The following is a 20,399-nucleotide window of genomic DNA, read 5'->3' on the forward strand; positions in this document are numbered from 1 at the left end:
TTTTTAGAACAGTATCATTAAAACGATGTACTGATTGTTATGCTTTTGCAAATCGAAACATAAATTTCTGTACTGAATGAAAATGTACATTTTCCTATCAATAACTGATACCATTGGTTGTTACATACATTGTAATGCTTATAAATCGTAAATTTTATAATTGACTCTGGATATGTATAAGCGTGTATCGATTTATCTCGAATGATTTTTAAGTGATAACTAACAATATAGGGCAATTGTACACTGATATCGTACCAAGGCATTCTTTTCGGAAACTGGGCAAATAAAGTAGTTTTGATTAGAAATATTAGTATATAAGCCAGAGAAAATGAGAAGCACTTCATCCGGTCTAGGAAGCTCAACAAACAACGATGTTCGCCTTCTTGGTCCTCGCTTTGCTCGCCATGCAGGTAATGTATTCCACTTAAAATAAATTCAGAGTATTCTTAATACTTAACCTATTTTACATAGCTTTCACTTAAATCCTTTGCAGAATTGAATTTTAAGACTGTTTATTTGTGGTTACAACATGTTTGAAATTATACTTTGAATACCCTTCACAATTGAAGGGTCCACGGAAGGAACTTGCTAAGTCACTTTTTGTTGATTTTTGTTTTTTGGTTCCTCTGCTAGCTCATGGAGTGAACTAACTTTCTAGTAAATCAAAATGACAAAAAGCCTACACTGTAACAGGGTAAATTAAATTAAGATGTAAATTCATAATGTCTTAAGAATGTATTGAAGTTAAGTAATTCGCCCCTGAAAATTTTAAGAAAATTGACTTAGCATGTTTTTTTTTCTGTGGTCCCTTCAATTATGTACATTTATTTTACAGTACAAAAATTCCTTCAGAAAGAATTAATTCTTGAAAATGTTCCACCAATTTCAGAGTTGTTCTTAAATTATACATTTTGACATGTGAAATAAAAGGTTTTAGACTCTCCCATTAGGAACATATTTCTGAAGAGTAATACAAAAATTTTGATTCCAAGTGTTCTTTCAAGTTATTGCAAGGCTTTATTTGCCGAAGAGTAAAAGTTAAAATTTCCAAGGTAATTTTTTTGATTGTAGAAATTTGAAAATTTTTTAAATATCTTTCATAGTTGTTATTTATTTGTCTATAAAGCAATTTCACACCGTCTAACTCGTATATGTTAGAAGTGTTTAATTTTTCACATCTCTTCATGTTTAATTTTAAACTCGCATTCATTGGAGGTTCCAAGTTTTTGCATCTCTTTATGTTTCATTTTAAACTCTTATTCGTTGGAACTTTTCAATTATTTTTCACATCTCTTTACGTTTAATTTTAAACTCGTATTGTTTGGAAGTTTTCAATTTTTCACATCTCTTTATATTTAACTTTAAACTCGTATTCGTTGGTAGGTTTCAATTTTTCACATCTCTTCACGATTAATTTTAAACTATTATTGTTTCGAAGATTTCAATTTTTCACATTTTTATGTGCAATTTTAAACTCGCATTCGTTGGATGTTTTAAATTCTTCACATCTCTTTATGTTTAATTTTAAACTCGTATTCTTTGGAAATCTTTCAATTTTTTCCATCTCTCTATTTTTAACTTTAAATTCGTATTCGTTGGACGTTTTCAATTTTTCACATCCTTTTTAAGTTTAATTTTAAACTCGTATTCTTTGAAAGTTTTCAACTGTTCACACCTCTCTATTTTTAACTTTAAACTCGTATTCGTTGGAAGGTTTCAATTCTTCAAAACTCTATTAACTTTAAATTCGTATTCGTTGGACGTATTCAATTTTTCACATCTCTTTATATTTAACTTTAAACTCGCATTCGTTGGAAGGTTTCAATTTTTCACATCTCTTTACGATTAATTTTAAACTCTTATTGTTTGGAAGTTTTCAATTTTTCACATTTCTTTATGTGCAACTTTAACCTCGTATTCGTTGGACGTTTTCAATTTTTCACATCTCTTTATGTTTAATTTTAAACTCGTATTCGTTGGAAGGTTTCAATTCTTCACAACTCTTTGTTTAATTTTAAACCCGTATTTCTTGGAAATTTTTCAATTTTTCATATCTCTCTATTTTTAACTTTAAATTCCTATTCGTTGGAAGGTTTCAATTCTTCACAACTCTTTACGTTTAACTTTAAACTCGTATTTGTTGGATGTTTTCATTTTTTCACATCTCTTTATGTTTAATTTTAAACTTGTATTCGTTGCAAGTTTTCAATTTTTCACATCTCTCTATTTTTAACTTTAAACTCGTATTTGTTGGAAGTTTTCAATTATTGACAACTCTTTAATTTTAAACTTATTGATTTATTTAGAGGAGAAGTAAGTGAATTAATTATTATTGTAATTACGATATTCGAATAATTAAACTTTGTTATTCCAGAATAAAGCTTCAGATGTCAAAACTTCATGTTACGAACGCAAGAATATACACTCAGGGACAAAAAAAACCGGACACTTTAATATTTGCTGGTATTTTGCAAAACATTATCTTCTCATACAATATTATGGTCGCCATCTGTTGTTATGGAGACGTGTATACATTGTTGATTGTTTTTTGTTTTATAAACAAGCCATTACAACCAAATATTCCAATTTTGCTTTCGGAGTCTCAGCTATAACAATTTTGTCTCAACCATTTTGTGCTTCATTATCGTTATCATTCGTTATTTCTTTATTTTTACATTTTCTGAGTTTAAGTGGGGTTTTAACATTTGTCTTAAAACAAGATGCGACCTGAAGATGTGGCTCGAGCTGTAGCCCTTTACGATGATGGACGCAGTGTACGTTACATTGCAAATGTTATGAATATGGCTAGAAGCACAACCCATGATGCCATAAAACTGTATAGAGAGACCCTAGAATATACCAGAAGACCAGGTTCGGGTCGTCCAAGAGCTACAAATCCAAATGAAGACAGGTATATGGTGTTGAGAGTTCTTAGGGAGCGCAACCTGCCAGCTACTAGTGTAGCCCAGCAATTTGTTAACATGCATGGACGCCCAATTTCGGCCAAAACAGTTAGAAGGAGGTTGAAAGCAAGTGGACTGATATCAAGTAGACCTGCAACTGGTCCCAGACTTCTCAGGATGCATCGAGTTGAACGACTGCGTTTTGCAAATGATCACAGGGATTGGAGAAATGGACAGTGGAGCTGTGTTCTGTTCACCGATGAGTCCCGTTTCAATCTGTGCTCACCTGATGGATGTGAAAGAGTTTGGAGAAGGAGGGAGAACGATTTTCACAGTGTTGCATTTCCGAAAATGTGCCGTATGGAGGTGGTGGAGTGATGGTTTGGGCAGGAGTGTGTACGGATGCTCGTACAGAGTTGGTTTTTGTTGAAAATTGAAGACTAACAGCTGATAGGTATATAAATGAATGTTTGGCTGATCATGTTGTGCCATTTGGCCAATTTGTAGGCGATAATTTTGTTTTAATGCATGATAATGCACGGCCGCATATTGCCCATGCGGTCGGAGATTATCTCCAAGAAGTGGGAATCCATGTTATTCCATGGCCAGCAAGGAGTCCAGACATGAACCCAATTGAACACGTGTGGGACATGCTGGGACGGCGTGTTAAGAATAGACGACAGAGACCAGAATCGTTCCAAGAATTGAGGCGAGCACTTGGCGAAGAATGGGAACTTATTCCTCAAGAAGACATTGCTAACCAAATTGAGAGCATGCCAAGACGTATGGATGCAGTTATTCAAGCCAGAGGGGGTAATACCCGTTACTAAAAAGAGTTTTTAATGTTTAAGGCACCATAAAATGAAAAAAAAAACAGTTAGACCAAATGATGCCATAGTTATACGCCCTTTGTAATTTTTTGTAAATTTTCTCATCAGATAATTTTTTTTTTCAAATGTTGTCGTATAAGGTACTAAATGAAACATTATTTTGTTTAAATGAGTTTAGTTTCATTTTGAAATAATTGGCAACAAAATACAAGCAAATATAGAAGTGTCCGGTTTTTTTTGTCCCTGAGTGTATTATGACTATTAAAATTACAGACTTGGAAATTTGTTTGTTTTCATTGTTTCTTGATTTACATAAATTAACTCTCACCACGCAAGAAAAGTTTTGATGCTGTAATGAATTATATTTACCTCCAACACCACAAAAAACTATAATTAATTCGTCACCAATATCTTTACGCTGTCGAATGCACACCACACGATTTTGAGAGTGTGCAGCTAATAGAACAATTTAAAAATTATGTCGGTACGTATAAAAAGAAATATAAAACACCGACGAGGTACAGAAATATGATATTATAGCATAATTCATGTTAAAAAATTTTCAGTTGAATAAAATTATGTACATTAAATATATGTACTTATGATTTTCATATTCTTATTATATGTACTTTTACAGGCAATCTCAGCTCTTCCCCAGTATGGCCTCTGTAAGTATTATTAAATTATTTTAGAATTACTGTACATCAAAATTCGAATATTTTTTAAGAACATGCAGAAATGATAATGATATATTTCTCCATATGCATAGGAAATGATTCGAAGAGAATTAAAAATTAGTTACTCTTCTTTGTAATATAGACTTGTAATATTCAAGGTGGTATGTATCTGAGAGTATATTTTGGAATTTGTCACCGTGCACTAAATGGATATCCCATAAGAATTTAGCATGATGAGAGGTCTCAGTAAAATACAGAAAAATTTGCAATGACAAGAGAATTTTTGTGATTGGATTGAAAGCAATGGATTTGTCTTAACATGAAGCGGTAACTTTCCAAGCCTTTGTAGGTATTACACAGTGTTCAGTATTCAGAGCTTTTATAGCAAGAACTTCAGAAATATCTTCAATGGAAATATAGAGACTGCAGTAAATTAAGAAACCAACAGGTTTAGAAATCATAAGCACTTTCTGAGCAAGGGAAACAATTTTGAAATTTTTAAATTTTCAATCCGGTTTCTTTTATGCACATTAGTGATAGAATCAAAATGTCCCATGCGCATTTCATTTAAATATAGCAAGCTAATTTTCTTTAATAATAATAATAATAATAATAATAATAATAATAATAATAATAATAATAATAATAATACCGTGGCGCTACAGCCCATGAAGTGCCAAGACCGACCAACTGCCTGATGGCCTCACGGCCACATGCCGAAGCAGAGGTGGACGATCATCCAACCAGAATAGAGGTGTCGTGTGGTTAGCATGATGAGCTCCCCAGCCGTTATAGCTGGTTTGCATAATCGCATTACGCTACCTATCGTAGCTATCCAAGTGCATCACGATGCTGGATGGGCACCGGTCCCATACACTGGCCGAAATTTCATGAAAAATTTCTTCCTCCACGAGGACTCCAACCAGCGCGCATTCCGTAACGCGAGTCCTAGGCAGGATGCCTTAGACTACGACGCCACGGAGCGGGACTTTTTCTTTCATATGAAACCTAAATCACGCAAAATATTTTAACGTTGAGAAATTCATGCTATTTAGGTTAGTTTAGGCACAATTTAAAAAATCATATGTTTTTATTCACATTTTTTATTTTCTGAATATTTTACCTTTTAAGTTTGAAGATATTTAAGATTTCTCAATGTCGGTTAATACGATAATTTTCATAGTCTTTGGTGACAAGTGCATGCACTTGGAACATTTTCTACACTAAAAGAAGCTGTTTCGAGAAAAAGATAAATTTTTCAAAGCGGATGCAATACTGACATATGGAGGAGTCGTATATAAAATCGTTCCCGGACCTCGTAGAAAACGTAGAGACATAAACTCTCTTACTATCAACTTCCTAAGTATCCAATGAAAATTTTCGCACAAGAAACATAATTTTTATTTTTTTATGACTTTTTGTAAAGAGTTATCCTAGACTTCCTTCCATAATGTATGAAACAAATTTATTTATTTACTTATTTCTTTATTTATTTATTTCTTTACTTATTTCTTTATTTATTTATTTATTTATTTATTTATTTATTTATTTGTTTATTTATTTATTTATTTATTTCTTTATTTGTTTATTTATTTTTTTATTTATTTCTTTATTCATTTCTTTATTTGTTTATTTCTTAATTTATTTATTTATTTATTTCTTTATTTGTTTCTTTATTTGTTTCTTTCTTTATTTGTTTTTTTCTTTATTTGTTTCTTTATTTATTTATTTATTTATTTATTTTTCTTTCTTTATTTATTTATTTCTTTCTTTTTCTTTCTTTCTTTATTTATTTATTTCTTTCTTTTTCTTTCTTTCTTTATTTATTTATTTATTTCTTTTTCTTTCTTTCTTTCTTTCTTTCTTTATTTCTTTCTTTCTGTATTTCTTTCTTTCTTTCTGTATTTCTTTCTTTCTTTCTTTCTGTATTTCTTTCTTTCTTTCTTTCTTTCTTTCTGTATTTCTTTATTTCTTTCTTTCTTTCTGTATTTCTTTATTTATTTCTTTCTTTCTTTCTTTCTTTCTTTCTTTCTGTATTTCTTTCTTTCTTTCTTTCTGTATTTCTTTCTTTCTTTCTTTCTCTCTTTCTTTCTTTATTTCTTTCTTTCTTTATTTCTTTATTTCTTTCTTTCTTTCTTTCTTTATTTCTTTATTTATTTATTTATTTATTTATTTAATCTGACAGGATTAAGGCCATAAGGCCTTCTCTATCAATTATGGCTGAGAAAGAGAGAAGTATAATTGCTATTGAACCAATGGGAAAGATCTCATTCCGCGCTTGTCTTGAGGTAGGGTGGTTTAAAGAGATCAACCCCTATCCAACTTCAAGATAAGCATGGAATTAGACCTCTGCCATTGGTTCAATACCAATTATATTCCTCTCATCCTCTGTCTGCAATATTTACTTCTGCTGTCAGACGAAGTATAGTTTCCCTCAATTCCTACATACTTCTAAAGGAAACTAGATCAAACTCACATTCTACATTTCCCCAGTCACCCTTTCCAGTGTAAAATATCAATTGCTTATTTTAGACTATAAGTAATAAAAATTATTGCATTCTACTTGGATATTATCACGATTGCTTTGAAGCATGTAATATGAGAGTGTTTGCAAAATTTTATTTTCAGATGGCAATGGACTATATCCTTATGGAGGTCTCAGTCCATATCCATATGGTTCATATGGTTTGAGCCCCTATGGAAGTCCCCTGGGAGGTTATGGTGCTGGTGGTGGAATGGGCTTCGGTGCTGGATTTGGAGGAGGAGCTGGCTTCTAAACGGGAGGTGCGTCAGCAGGGCAGATCTACTCTGAACACAAGAAATCGCCCAAGCTCTACACCTAAACCAGAATGATAAAATATAAATTTGAAGATTGATATTACTATCTTGCTTTTCTGTATGAATTATTGAGGAAATAAATTCATGGTAATCTTTAAAACTTGTTAGCATTATTTTTTAAACCACACTGATGATCCCCAATAATTTCTTTTATTTAATATGGAGTTAATCTTATAAAAAAGAATATTTGATAACATTTTGTACGACGTCTACAAAAGTGATATTTCTCTAAAGTTACTACAGTTTTTTCCTCCTTCTCTAAGGTAGATACAATTATGGACTCCTTCCATTGTGCAGGTACAATTTCCTTTTCCCAAATAGCAAGTACAAGCTCATAAATTTCACTAGATAATTCTCTTTCATCCTCTTTTATTAATTCTGCTAGAAATTTATCGATACCTGGATACTTGTACTTTTTCAGATTTTCTATCGCAGTTTTTGACCTCAGAAAGCGTGGGTTGGGATATAAATGGTTCAGCAGTTTCTATTTGAATATCGTCCTGAACATTTCTATTTCGCCTATGTTACATCTAGTAGTTGCCCAAAATAGTTTTTCTTTCTGTTCAGGATTGAATGACAGTCTGCAATCTAGTCATCATTCTCATCCTTGATCACGTTTATCCTCTCTGATATCCTTCCTAAATTCCTTTATGCCATTATACAAATATCTAATGTTTTTATTCTTACGATTTCAAACACATATTATATTTAATAATAATAATAATAATACTAATAATAATAATAATAATAATAATAATAGTAAATCTTAAAAATAACATGCGTTTGAAGTCTGAGACAGAATTACGTGACTATAAAATAAGAGTAACGGAATATGTACCATAAAAGTTTATAAATGAGATGTAGAGATCAAGTAAGAAACTTCTGTATTAATTCTAATTTTTAAATGTCTTAATCAAGATTCATACTGCAAAGAAACAGTGGAAAACAGTACTCCACAAAAAATATTTATTCCTAACTTACCAATATAAAAATATTAATCACAAAAGTGATGTTTCGAAATAATTTTCTTTTCCTTTCGACAGACTAGAGGGAGGCCAGAAAGGGATGTTATCGTCGCCACTTTGATCTTGCAATCTTTCGCATTCCTTTCAACCCGTTTTGAATACATTAATAGTTACATATAGTTCCGCTCTGTCTTGATTATTTTCTGCTCTGATGATCTGGATTTAGTAGTAATGGATTTGTAGGGTAAACTTTGGTAATTTCGTAATAAAAAAAGGTAAAGGTATCCCCGTAATATGCCATGAAGGCACTTGGAGGGCATGGAGGTAGAGCTCCATGCTTTCCATGACCTCGGCACTAGAATGAGGTGGTGTGGTCGGCACCACGCTCTGACCGCCTTTTACCCCCGGGAAAGACCCGGTACTCAATTTCATAGGAGGCTGAGTGAACCTCGGGGCCGTTCTGAAAGTTTGGCAACGAGAAAAAATCCTGTCACCACCTGGGATCGAACACCGGACCTTCCAGTCCGTAGCCAGCTGCTCTACCAACTGAGCTATTTCATGAAAACTAATTTAAAATGCAAATGTGTAAATATATCCTTATTCCGATTTTTTAATCTAAAAGAAGATAATTTGCTCTACAAATCTGGAGACATAAAAGATTGGATACGTTCTTGAATATGTGCCAAAAACCACTTCTACAACTTAAGCTGAAAGGTTGGTTATTTCGTGATAACCTTGGTAATTTCGTGATATTGCATTGATAATTTCGTGAGAGGTAGAAGAATTGTAGAAAAATTCATTAAAGTCAAATGAAATTCTCATTTATTGTTACAAGACTTCAAACATAGTAATTCCGTCTAATATTCATAGCAAGAAAACATAGAAATACATATCAACCCACAATAAGAATGAAATCAAAGTAAAAATTGAAATTGAAAAGGGATCTTCTTTGCCCTGAAAGGGTGAACACTTTTATTACGGACTTTATTATAGCCTATAGTCTATTACTAGGGTAACTCCAAAAGTAATGCATGACATTTGTTTAAAAATTATATTTTTATCCTACAGCTTTATTATTTTCACAGAATGTAGATGCATCCTTTACGAACAAAATGTCACTTTTCCACATAATCCTCGTCCCTTTCAACTGCCTTACGTAACCTAGGAACGAGGGCCTGTAGACCAGCACGGTAAAAGTCTGGACCAACACGTCTGAGCCACTCTTTAGCAGCGTGCAAAAGGGAGTCATCTTCTAACCTCGTTCTGCGAAGGGATCCTTCAATTTACCAAAGAGATGGTAATCGCACGGTGCCGGTTCAGGACTGTAAGGCGGATGTATCAGTGCTGTCTATCCGAATTTTCTGATCTGGTCTGTGGTCTTGTGACTGACATATGGCTGTGCGTTGTCGTGCAATAGCAGAACATCCTGCTTCTCCCGATGTCGTCGAACATGACTCAGTCGAACTTGAAGTTTCTTGAGAGTTGCAACATACCCGTCAGAATTAATGGTGGTTCCGTGTGGCATGATGTCCACAAGCAACAGTCCTTCTGAATCGAAAAACACAGTAGCCATAACGTTTCCTGCCGAAGGTGTACTTTTGAATTTCTATTTCTTTGGTGAATTTGCATGATGCCACTCCATTGTCTGCCTCTGTCTCCGGTCCAAAATGGTGGAGCCATGGTCCATCTTCTGTCACAATTCTTGCAAGTAAGTCATCTAGCACTTATCATTGACACTTAGCATGATAACAAATCAAACAGAAGCTACACTGAACCCATTGCGTCTCCCTTTTCTTTTTTGTTATCAGATCTTGTCTTCAGATTTCTAAAATTCCTATTGCAATACAATTTTTAAAATAGTATAAAATGTAACGCTTAATTTTCAACAAAATTTCGCCTCAAACAGCTAAGATTTCTATTAGTACAGCTAAGCCTATATGGCGACGACAGATGTATCTAAATTTCCAAAAACATTTCCTAAAATTTAATGAAGATACAATAAATCTTTGTATCAAATATCATAAGCTTACCTTTAGTAATAAGCCTGCAATGCAATTACAAACATTCACAAATATTGTACGCCTGAGAAGTCGACGCAAACTTGCTCTCTCCAAACATAAAAGCTCACTGAAGCAACTACAATAGTCACACAAAGCGTAGCTGTATGTTTCTGGAAACTGAACAACATATGCAATCTCTTGGCGGAAATTTGGATCTCGTAAAACTATTGGTTAGTTCACAAAAGAGCAAAGAAAAAGTATCACGAAATAACCACTGTCACGAAATTACCAATGTTTACCCTATAGGTTGTTATTGCTTTGTAATATGTTAAAAATATTCTCCGTTTATACTTTGCTACAATGAGAAATTAAGAAAAATATATATTAAACTATACGACAATGTAATTTGTGGTATCTATCCTGCGGCTTCGTTGCTAGGTGACTCCCTTGGCATTGAACAGGTATAGGAGATAATATTCGGAAGATTATGGCCAGAATACATACTTCTTTAATTTATTTTGCCAATTCTTTGAGTCCCTATCACCACAGCGAGGCGCGTTCTCAGGTTGCGAATAGAGGAGACTGTCTTCAGGTATGGAAGGCAGCTGCGAATATATTGAATAAGCAGTCGCGGACAGTAGATAAGGAGTGGTCCTCCAGCTTGGCATTAACATTGTCGTTAGACGTTAACATGAAAGTTTGCGAACTCCAAACTTTCATGCTTATGCTTAGGCCTACGTGATTTGCAAACAGGACACACTCGTGGAGTGCTGAAGTATACGACAGAATATGAGGAAATGGCGTCGTTATGTTTCCATGGTTACCAAGTATCTTTGCTGTTATGATGTGATTTTACCGTAACGTTTACATTCTTAAGTTAACGCTTACGTTATGTTTAATTTTCATTGTGAATGAGCTTTTAGTCTACGACTAGAAGAATAAAGGCTTCCTATTGCACAGGTGACGTAACAATGCGAGCACGCTCTGTATAGTACAAGCAATTGCCGTTCCACTAACAGAGTGGTCGGGTAATATGTTGACGGTCTTACTAATAAAAACTCTATAAACAGACTTTTAACTATCTTACACTTATACAATGAGTAGCTCGTTTATAAGTCGTGTGTAAATTCCTTACTATAATCACTACATACGTCGTGTATAACAGTACATCTGTTACACAGCTACGTCATAGGCTCGTCATTACTTCATTACGAAAGGTAATAGAATATCTGAGGTTCTCTATTGCATCCGGTAGAGCGCTCTAGTGTGGCGTGTTAAGTATCGATAGTGCAACTGGCTCTAATCGATTACCATACTATATTTTGGTCAAAGAGTACAAGCTACAGTAGACTAATATTATTCTTATTATTCTGTGCTCTTTGGTGTGTTCTTCTTTGGTTACTAGGCAACCATCATCATAAAATGACAGTAAATACGAACAGCTGTTAGAGGGGCGGCCATTTTTTCTCTATATACAACGCTTAAACAAGGGGTTTCGTGTAGCCTATATAACTACTGCAAAGCAATTCCCGTTGTATAGTTACAGGCTGTTTATACATCCATCGCTTATTCATGGTTTATTAGTAAAGTTTTCTGTCTCAACTCTGCATAAGTCTAGTATAAAAACTATACACGGTTTATTAGTAAGACTGTGAGTGTATATGAACGGAAATCTACGGTATTTGTTTCATGATTGAATTGTTTACATGACTCGTTAACAAAATAATTCATCCGTGACTTAGATTTGCTTATTTTTCTGAAATCAATGTATTTTCATTTAAATTGCTAATGCTATTTTCCATAGATTTAACATTACGAGAGTTGCAAAGTAAATAACGCGTATCTTTCATTCAATGAGGCTTGAGAATAACAGCAATTGACCCTGTATAAAAGTCATGTGTGACATGTTAGCTTGGTATACAATGGGGGGAAGTCGTAATTTAAAAATGGCGAAATTAATTCCTAACTTTTCATTATAATTACTGCAGAACAGCTTACGGTTATGAAACTATAGGAGATTAGGGAGAACCTTTGTTTTGTTAAATGTAGTAGATCCTAACAAGAAGTGAAAATTAACAATCGACTGAACATTTCCTTGAATAGCAGTTGCACATACCGCATTGAAACAAAAATGAATATATTGATCATTCAGTTATTAGCAACTGGACTATTAATTCAGGTACAGTGTCAGTATATTATTATTATTATTATTATTATTATTATTATTATTATTATTATTATTATTATTATTAATAGCTTTGCAAAATAGAAACACATACAAGTGCTGAAAAATATTGCGTCAAAACGTCCTGTAATGAAACAAACTCGTGTCCAAACATAAACATCTAGTGGTTTTTGATCTTTAGAAGCATGATTAATTAATCTTATTTGTGTCTTTACATTATGTAGTACATTTTCTGTAAGCCTTTCTGTCAAAATATTGTTTTTAATAGTCTCATCATGTGTCAAACTCATTAGTTCATATGCCGTGTTCTATAAACTGAATCATAATTATGTCCTTCACCTTTCACAATATTTTTCTTCTCATTGTTCTTTAATTTATTTTATATTCTTTTTATGGCCCACAATAATGACGCGTTATTTCGAGACAAAAATTTACTAGTAAATAGGCTATTCTAAGATGATTATAATAATTCAAATTTTGCTATTTATAATACTGTACAATTTATACCAATTAAGCTACGTTTACTATTCCTAATTTTTTTAAACATCATTTTCGGCAGATACTATGTCACAACAACTTTGTTCTTAACTTCTATGATAAAATGTCTAGCTTTCATTAACCAGGTATTCTTGTCGTACTTTAATTTTTATTGTAATTGTAATTGTAAATTTAATATTAATTGTAATTTTATTCATCATATTATAGTTGTAATTCCCTGGTAGAGGGGCAGAGAAGGCCTGACGGCCTTATCTCTACCAGGTTAAATAAGCAAATACAGGAACATCATTTTATTTTTACTTGCATTTTTATTGCACCTGCATTTCTGAATATACTTCACTCTCACCCCTTTCACTAATGTCCTTGCTCCCGTCAGACACACAAACTTACGGCCGCTGTTGCATTCGAAGTCTTCAAGCAGTGAAGTAAACACTACAGTGTATAGTGTGTTTCAGAAATATGGTTGCGTTTTCTATAGAAGAAAGAACCTATATTAATAATATCGTACTAAAAAATTATATTCAAGAAACGATAAATTCAATTTCAGAGAATATGCTTCAAAATGTTTTTAATAATATGCGTACTGAATTGAAGCCTACATTGTAATGAACGGCAACCATTTTCAGCAACTTGTTTAAAAATTCAGATTAGCTTTTTTTGAACTGAGGTGGCTAGAAGCAAAGGAATGCTAATGACATTTGTAATAACATGAGTTAAGTGCATCCAGTGTAAGAAAAAGTATCTAAAATTTTAGTGGCAAAGGGATATTTTAATCGTATCACACATTAAAATTTAAATAAAAATTTCACCGATTTTACGAAAGCTTAAATATTTAAACCCCATTTCCTCAAAAGTAACTTAAGTGCACATACAGTCCTTTACTTATGAGCCCCTCAATTTAAATGCACTCTCTATATTGTATGTTAACACCAATAATTAATATGCTAAATAAAGTAGACATTACATAACGAACATAGCCGCCTGAAAAGTTGAGTTTTTTAAAAAAAAATGTTACTACTCTACTGTATTTTGATAAATTCCGTAACAGTGATGATCAAACTGAAAATTGTAATATCGTATTTTCCTACAACATAAATGGATACACTACTTTTCTCTCCTCTTATACCCAGTAAAATGATTTGTTTACATATTGCAGTAGTAACAGCAATCTCCTGTAATGGAAGGGGGCAACAGTGTTTCCGAGTATAGCCAGGTTAATGTTAAAAATGTTGGTAAAAATAAAGTGCTGTCCCTGTACTAATAATACTACCATAAAGCTTTAACATATTGCACACTACATTCTATGAACTGTGGTTTCCTGTTACAAACTTAGTGTAAGAATCCTAATCGTCTCATACAAGCGAAACTTTATGAAACTCATTTGAAGTAATTTTCCTCTGTCATACACCACCACAGGGTTTCCTGTCACATATTTTTAGTAAAGAAGCAATTGTGATTTGAGTATCACTGTTTAAGATATTCACAATTTATTTTGCATAACAATGATTACAAGTATAATTTCAAGGGAGAAATTATTCTGGGGCCGGGCATCGAACCCGGGAACTTTGGGAGTGCGCGCCAATGCTCTACCGACTGAGCTACCCAGGAACTTTACCACCTCTCAGGTCAATTATTCCCTTTTAGGCTATCCACATACCTGATGTAGGTTGACTAGACGCCTGAGACCCAACAATGAGTGCAGACTTTCTGAGTGACTTAAATATTAATACCATATTATTGTTCGTTAACAGAAAATCTCAAATTTTAGTCACACAGAAAGTGTGCACTCAACGCTGATCTCTGACGTCTTGTCTACCTATTTGAGATATGAGGATAGAAAGGGAATACTTGAGCCGGGGACTGGTAGAGTTTCTGGTAGCTCAGTCGGTAGAGCGTTGGCTCGCTCAGCCAAAGTTCCCGGGTTTGATGCCCGGCCTGGAACAATTTTTCCCTTGAAATTATTCAAGTCAGCTTTAAAGAGAACTATATTTGAAAGTCAAATTTGCATGATTACAGTATTAAAAAATCTTTAATATTTAAAAAAAGCATTGTAATTGTAATATGTACTTACGTACTTACTGGCTTTTAAGGAACCCGGAGGTTCATTGCCGCCCTCACATAAGCCCGCCATAGGTCCCTATCCTGAGCAAGATTAATCCAGTCTCTATCATCATATCCCACCTCCCTCAAATCCATCTTAACACCATCCTCCCATCTACGTCTCGGCCTCCCCAAAGGTCTTTTTCCCTCCAGCCTCCCAACTAACACTCTATATGCATTTGTGGATTCGCCCATACGTGCTACATGCCCTGCCCGTCTCAAACATCTGGATTTAATGTTCCTAATTATGTCAGGTGAAGAATAAAATGCGTGTAGTTCTGCGTTGTGTAACTTTCTCCATTCTCCTGTAACTTCATCCCTCTTAGCCCCACATATTTTCCTAAGAATCGTATTCTCAAACACCCTCAATCTCTGTCCCTCTCACAAAGTGAGAGTCCAAGTTTCACAGCCATACAGAACAACCGGTAATATAACTATTTTATAAATTCTAACTTTCAGATTTCTTGACACCAGACTGGATGACAAAAGCTTCTCAACTGAATGATAACACACGTTTCCCATATTTATTCTGCGTTTAATTTCCTCCCGAGTGTCATTTATATTTGTTACTGTTGCTCCAAGATATTTGAATGTTTCCACCTTTTCGAAGGATAAACCTCCAATTTTCATAGTTCCATTTCGTACAATATTCTGGTCACGAGACATAATCATATAGTTGGTCTTTTCGGGATTTACTTCCAACCCAATCGTTGAAATATGTACATCTTCTTTAATTACAACATGCTTCAAGCGACTCTATCTTTCATGTAAAATAAAATACTACTTATATGAAGTACTAATTGTTGCTTTCTGATTCCAGGATATTTTCACACATCCAGCCAATGTTAATCTAAGAGACTACGACTTTCAATTTAGAAGTATGGAGCCCATCCTTCCTCTTCGAAAATATCAAGGAGGTCTGAGTTAATTAAATTCAGCAATTAATGTTATGTAGCCATAGTAACAAACCGACTGCGATTTGTACAAAAGCTAAAGTGTACTTTGAAAGCTGCTTGGGAGCCAAAGCTTTCGGTTCTAATCTCTTCTTGTCAATTATGTGTAAACTACTGGACTGCTTAGATGAAGACCAGTTAAGCGACTACTCCAGATTTTTCAAGTCCTGTCTTAAGGTACAGTCACACGTCGCTACTTTTGCAGCGCTGCAGTACAAAAAACTGCGCAACTCTTGTACTGCGATGTGTGAACAACGGTGGAACCCGAAAAGTAGCGGCTGCCGAACCTGCTGCCCGCTACTTTTCCATGCTGCGCGCAGCTTAAAAGTAGCGACGTGTGAACAGGATTCTCAGGGTTGCAGCCGCAGCATTTTTGATATCAGCTTTGTTGAAACTTTTGCTGCGGTTCCGACCAGTGTTGCCACCCAAATGTGGCAATGATACTTTTATTGTTTGGATGTATTTTAATGTTAGATGTGATTAAATAAGTTATTTGTAACAGTTACCAAGTGCACAACACAGTCTGAGTATATTTGCTGACGATATATATATTTTTTTAATTTTCCGTAGCGTACTTTCAAGCAGAAGGGTTGCCAACATTGATTACTTGAATATGCTGTTAGTTGTCATTTAAGTATACAGGCGTTTTTTTTTTTTTTTAAGTTTTATAGTAAAAATAATGCCAATTTCTGAATACTAGTTAGGACAGAAAAGGAAATAATAGTGTAAATTTATTTAACTCACAACAATGAAATTTTATTCTTCCAACAATAATTCCTTCCTACAATTCGCCTTAAACGCTCTTGTCAACAATTGGATTTTCACTCAACACAGTATTCGTTATAGCACTCCACCGACGACAATGACAATTTACTTGGACTAGTACGAACAACAATGAACTGTTAATCTTAACTAATATTTACAAAGTACTATTTACAAATCAGAACTGTTAGTTCTCAGTTATTCTAGCTCAGTCACTCGAGTATCTCACAGTATCTCGAACCACAGATCTTCAGAGACAGTTCACTGTACTCGAACTCAGGTCCCTCTAACTGCGGTCCACTGCACTCGAACTCAGATCCCTCCAACTGCGGTCCACTGCACTCGAACTCAGGTCCCTCCAACTGCGGTCCACTGCACTCGAACTCAGGCCTTCGGATGCTGACGCAGTTGCGAACGCACATTCGAGTAGAACTCCGGTACACAAGACTGGCTTGCTTGCTCTGGCTTTATCACTAACTGGCTGACTAATCAACTGAAAACTCTCGAGTTCGCTGGCGCTTCTTCTTTTATAGCAAAATCATAGTTGCGAGAAATTTCTACAGGTGTGTAGAGAATTATCTGGATATCTCCACTTCGACGCACTTCTGGAAGAGTCGGGAAGGTCCGTTCCCCATTCACTGCGTTAGGTAGCAGCTGCGCGCGCAGCCTCCCCTCGCGTGTAGGCCCCTTTCCCCACTACTCTCCGCCGCGCGCCGTCCCTCCGTGCTCCGCGCGATCTGCTTTCTTGCGGGACGCTGGTCGTGAGTTCGAATCTCACGTCGCTGTAATCTTTCGCATGAGTTTCTTAATAATGCGAACATAACCACAAAATGTATATTGAGAAGTCAACACGGAGATGGAAACCTGCAGCATGACTGCGGCTGCAAAAGTAGCGCCTTGTGTGTGAACAGATTCGCAACCTCCAGTTGCAACTTTTGCTGCACTCGGGTTGCGCAGCAAAAAGTAATGTGCAGCGAGCTACTTTTGGCTTACGTGTGAACACGACACGCAAATTTTGCAGTTTCAGTACAAAAGTTGCGCAGCAAAAGTAGCGCCGTGTGACCGTACCTTTCCGTAGTTCTGATATCAGGTAAAAAATATCTATAATTTTGATACCTAATTATGTTGGTGCCAACTGTATGGATTCCTATAAGTAGTTGGAATGAGATGACATTTTAGGACGCGGGACACTACGACCCAGCACTGCGACTTTTCACGATCTATTGCGCTAACCTTCAAACTAGACGCATTCCCAAACCTACACCGGCTGACTACGCTAAAGTTCGCTCTATACCCAGGTTACAATCCCATTCGTCACGAAGCCAGCCCCCTCCATCCGTCGACAGCCGGCGTTCAGGGAATTCTATGGAACGATAAAGAAACGGAGAGATGTTGATAGAATTATAGATTCCTATAGTACAGAGTGCTTATAATTAAACTGAGGGTGTTCAGCGTGGCATAGTACGGATTATAATGACCGTAGGAGTGTGAAACCTCTTAGATATGTTAATTAACCAATGCGCTCGCATTAATTAGTTCCAAGTCTCGCCACCAGGTGTAAATATGGCGCTGTAAGCAGTCAAAACTTGCAATAGGGATATCTTATGCGAAGTTTTACCGCTAGATGGCAGGAGCGTTCCATGCGGTGCAACATGTTATAGGGCTATGTTATGTCATATTCTACAGTTGATTACGTTTTCCCGCTTATTGGTTTTCTGTGCGTGTCAAAATTATATTTACAATTATTTTGTATAACCTAGTATAATTTAATATAATTCAATATTTTCTCACCTCATAATTTAATTTAATTTACAATAAATAATAACGTAAACCTGTATAATATTGAGCGATTCCCCGAGATAGGTGGGGAAATCTGCAGTATGCAGAATATAGATACGAGTAAATTGAATGTTCATGAACCTGAACGACAACTTTGAGAACGAGATGCACGAATAAAAAAATAGGAACTATGTCGAAGGTGAATATTGCCCTCTTTAATCATTAATATTTAAGAACCGTACGCTAAAAATAGATTAGGCTATGGAGTCTCCAATGTGGTTTTCTTTTATAGGGAAGTGACTATCGAGATTGAATTCCTTGTATTTTTTTCTGTAGTTGCAGAAAGATCAAATGCAATTTTTAATAGGCTGATATAATATGATCGCAATAGTATCACGATTAGTCGTGCGATTTGTATGTTAAGGACATGCAGTTTTGAATACTATGTAGGATGATTTTGAAAATTTGAAGTTAAAACATGGTTTAAATAATTAGGGTACAGTACATTAAAAACATTATTCACGAAATGGATTTCATTACGAATCGTCCTGGATAATAAACATTCCAGTTTATCGAGAGTTTACTGCAGGCGTAAACTTCAGAGACTCCTACAACTACTGCATATAATCTAAGCTAACATAGCTCGCAGTCGAGGTTGCATATGTTTTTATTAATTTTTCTTTTTCCTCTTCCACAATGAAACTGTAATCAACAATTCCTTACTTGAAGTACCGGTAGTTACTTTTATTTAATACTTTCGAGGCGCAATTTAATTACTTATATTTTTTTAAAGTTTAAAGCATATATCCAGAATATTTCGGCACCTGATTGAAGATAAAAAGCTTTCCCTGGTTTTTACTTATAGGAACATAACAAAAATTTGCCATTTTTAGTTGTTTTTAAGAGTATTTAATATACTAATACACCAATGTATATATATCGAAAAACAAATGCACACGCAAAGCGCATCCCTCAAAGTACACGTGCGCTATCTGTTGGTGTTAGTTCAGGATATCCCTATTGACTGTAACTCTGACGTCAGTATGTTCTACCGATTGCATTGCATTGTGTCAGTTCCCTGTTGCTTGGTGACACGTGTTCAAGTTAAAAATTGGAAGGTTGAACTTTTCCTTGTGAAACGCAATGGCTATTGAGAAGAGAGACCGTGCACTGCTAGTGAAGTTGTTTTACCAGAATGCCAGCAATACCAACGCTGCATTGCGGGAATATCTGGCACCTTTTCTGTTTTCATCAGGGATTATTTTCCCAATTTCCTTGGTATTTGTGAAGTGTATGGTGAAATTATGCAGTTAAGTTAATTATTTGTGAAGAAAGCAATGTAGTAAATTTAAAATATCACATTTATTTGATTTTCAGGGAGAAGACACTTGTCGCAAGAATCAGGATTCCAACATGGGGCAAATTCTATAATTGCAAGACGAGGGAATATATGTATTGAAATTATTGTAAACGGTAAAAAGATCTTTCAGCATACAATCCCACTTTATAGATGCGCTAAAAATGAATAAAAATGGATAATATAATGAGACACAGATCTGAAGTAAATTTTTCAATTCAAGTATTAAATGATTGCTTCTTAGCCCCCTTTCACTCGCAAATCTCATTTGATATTTACTTACTGTTATATCTTGTGAAGAATATATGAGGCGTTCAGAGCTAAAGTGGATCAAGTCCATGAGGCAATTTTGAGATAATAGGACATAAAGTTAACTTGCTCTAGTGGATTATCTAATTTTATTTATACTTTATTTTTAGTAGGTTATTTCACGACGCTTTATTAACATCTTAGGTTATTTTAGCGTCTGAATGAAATGAAGGTGATAATGCCGATGAAATGAGTCCGGGGTCCAGCACCGAAAGTTACCCAGCATTTGCTCATATTGGGTTG

General features: G+C 34.8%; 1 long non-coding RNA gene across 1 annotated transcript; it reads left to right on the forward strand.

Moving 5' to 3' along the window:
• Positions 1 to 282: 282 nt before the first annotated feature.
• On the forward strand, positions 283 to 7,348 carry LOC138709667 (uncharacterized). The gene is made up of 3 exons (XR_011334990.1): positions 283 to 410; positions 4,371 to 4,401; positions 7,039 to 7,348. It is a non-coding gene; the product is annotated as an uncharacterized lncRNA (long non-coding RNA).
• Positions 7,349 to 20,399: the final 13,051 nt, after the last annotated feature.

Source organism: Periplaneta americana, chromosome 1 (genome assembly GCF_040183065.1).
Source record: "Periplaneta americana isolate PAMFEO1 chromosome 1, P.americana_PAMFEO1_priV1, whole genome shotgun sequence".
Classification (NCBI taxonomy): Eukaryota; Metazoa; Arthropoda; class Insecta; order Blattodea; family Blattidae; genus Periplaneta; species Periplaneta americana.